We start from the raw sequence: 2490 nt of genomic DNA on the forward strand, positions 1-2490 counted from the left end.
ATCAAGGTGAGCTTCCTAACCATCGGAATAATTAATTATAGTTTCAAAATTTTTTGATACATTAGTTTTACATTTTCTTTATTTCGAGAACTTCAAAATTTCTTTCCCCCTTTTTTCTTTTTTACTGCATTCTTATCTGGATTTAATTCTGGTATTTATACTCTCGAGGTGAGGAAGATCACCATGACTAGTTAATAATTGTTATATTCTATGTATGTGAATGTATTAGTTATCTCTGAAGAAGGCTCAAAAATGAGCCGAAACATGTAAGCGCTTTAGTAAAATAAAAAAGTTTCACGCTACGATAGTCGTATTATTTGCGCAACATCTCCCGCGCTTGACTCCTACTGCCCTTGTTCTTTCATTGTTTTTTAACAATACGTAAATTAAGTGAACTAAGAAAATATAGTAATATTAACTATTTATAAATTGATTATATGGTTAATGTACTATATTTTCTTAGTTCACTTAATCTAGTATTCTTATTAGAATTTAATAATATGTATATAGTTGAGGCGCTATTTCACTACAAATTTATAGTTACTGATACGACTTTTTTCTCTGAGTACATGTAAGCTCTGTAAAAGGCCGTAGCACAACTCTTGCTTAAAGTTTGCACGGCTAGTTTTACGTTCATTTTATTTTTGTACCATTGTACATGTTTACAAGTCAATTTGTTTGCTAAATGAAAGCAACCATTGTTTTGAAGCTCAAATAGTTTTACTATACGTTTACCCATTTGATTGTATTACCATCACCATCTCATACAGTATTTTTTTAGAAGCCAAAGTATTTCTAACTAATTTAATCATGTGACAAGCGTCAAAAATAATTGGAATCTTGTAATCATAAGTTGGAGAATAAAGTTGCAAAATACTATCACAATTATCATTTGTATTTAAGTACATGCTAACATTTGATGATAGTCCATCAAAAGTTAAAGCTATGACCTGAATTCCACAATTATCTGTGGAAGTAAGAACTGCCTTTATAATTTCACCTCGTTCTTCTTTAGTAAGCTCGTTAACAAAAAAGTATGCAATTTCCATCTTTTCATTTATACCGTTTAATAAATATACTAATGCTTGCGCTTAACTACAGATACACATTTATCCTCATAAATAGGCAATTCTTTTTCCACAATTCCTGCGACTGTTTTTTTTTTTATCATCCCAAAATATTTGTCTTCTAATGGACATTTCGTCCATGATGAGGCACGCATATAATTTCTTACTACCTGCATTGTCGCTTTTCCTTTTCAATATTTGCACTGCTTCATAAGTTAAACCTAGTGATCTGTTTATATTACTATACCAAGCACGAATTGTGGATGACGCTGGTAATTTATTATGGAAAATATTTCGAATTTAATTATATGCCTTTGGACTATAAAAATTTAAAATTAATGCAAAAGCGCATAATTCTACAGAATATTTGCCCTTTCCTCCATTTTTTATTTGTGTAATAATATCAATATCTTCAGAAATTCTCTAAAAACATAAAAAATAAATTTATAATAATACTGTCTTTATAAGAAGTGTTAACAAATATTGAGTATTATAATCCATATTATATAATGAATATTATATATCCAATTTTTGTGATAACATATTACGTCAATAAGATAATCTGACTTTAAATTATTAGATATATAGGTTTTTAGATCTTATGTTATGTTTGTTATATATTCTATGGAAAGTAAATTCGTTGCAATCTTACTGTTTGTAACTGCCGTCCTATACAGTTCAGGTTGGTACCACAGTATATACAGTAGCGCAACTCTCTGTCGGCACCAAGAAGACTAGAACCAGGAGAGTCAACTCGTGCCAATAGCGGTAGTGGGGGTGAGGCAAAAAGTGGCGACGGATAACTTCCCCCACTCTTGCGCTTCATTAGTCCTCTCTGTCACTCTATATAGTTGTCGCTCTATCGTTCTATAATCGTCACTTTGTCGCTCTTATATCGAACTTTCACACAATGCGCAATGCCGCTGCACATCGTGTGAATAGCCGCGGACGTTTTTTGACTCACCCCCACCACGCGAGTTGACTCTCCTGGTCTCTAGTCTTCTGGGTCGGCACCTTTGATGTTAGTGTTGGCAAAAATGAAATGCGCATGCGCGAAATCAGTAAGTTCCCCAGTAACGCCATCTAACCTTCTATCTTACTTGCTCTTTAGTTTCCTTTTTCTCTCTCTTTCTTTCTAGCTGCTCTAGTTCATTTGTATGTACAGCAAATTAATTTAAATGTAAAAAACTAAAAGAAATACATTCATAATTGTAATGTATTGCAAAATAAAAAAAAAGACACAAAAATAAGAAAATATTAAATTATATAAGTATGGTATAAATATTAAACTGTAAAAATATAATTAATGATCGGTACACGATGCTTGTTTTCCTGCTAAATTGCTTGCGTTTTTTAAAATTATTAGAATTGTACCATGTAGAATTAACGCAGATTTTCTAGCTCAAATGTAAGCAATTCAACA

The sequence above is a fragment of the Mycetomoellerius zeteki genome, unplaced genomic scaffold (genome assembly GCF_001594055.1).
Source record: "Mycetomoellerius zeteki isolate Tzet28-1 unplaced genomic scaffold, Tzet1.0 scaffold753, whole genome shotgun sequence".
Taxonomy (NCBI): Eukaryota; Metazoa; Arthropoda; class Insecta; order Hymenoptera; family Formicidae; genus Mycetomoellerius; species Mycetomoellerius zeteki.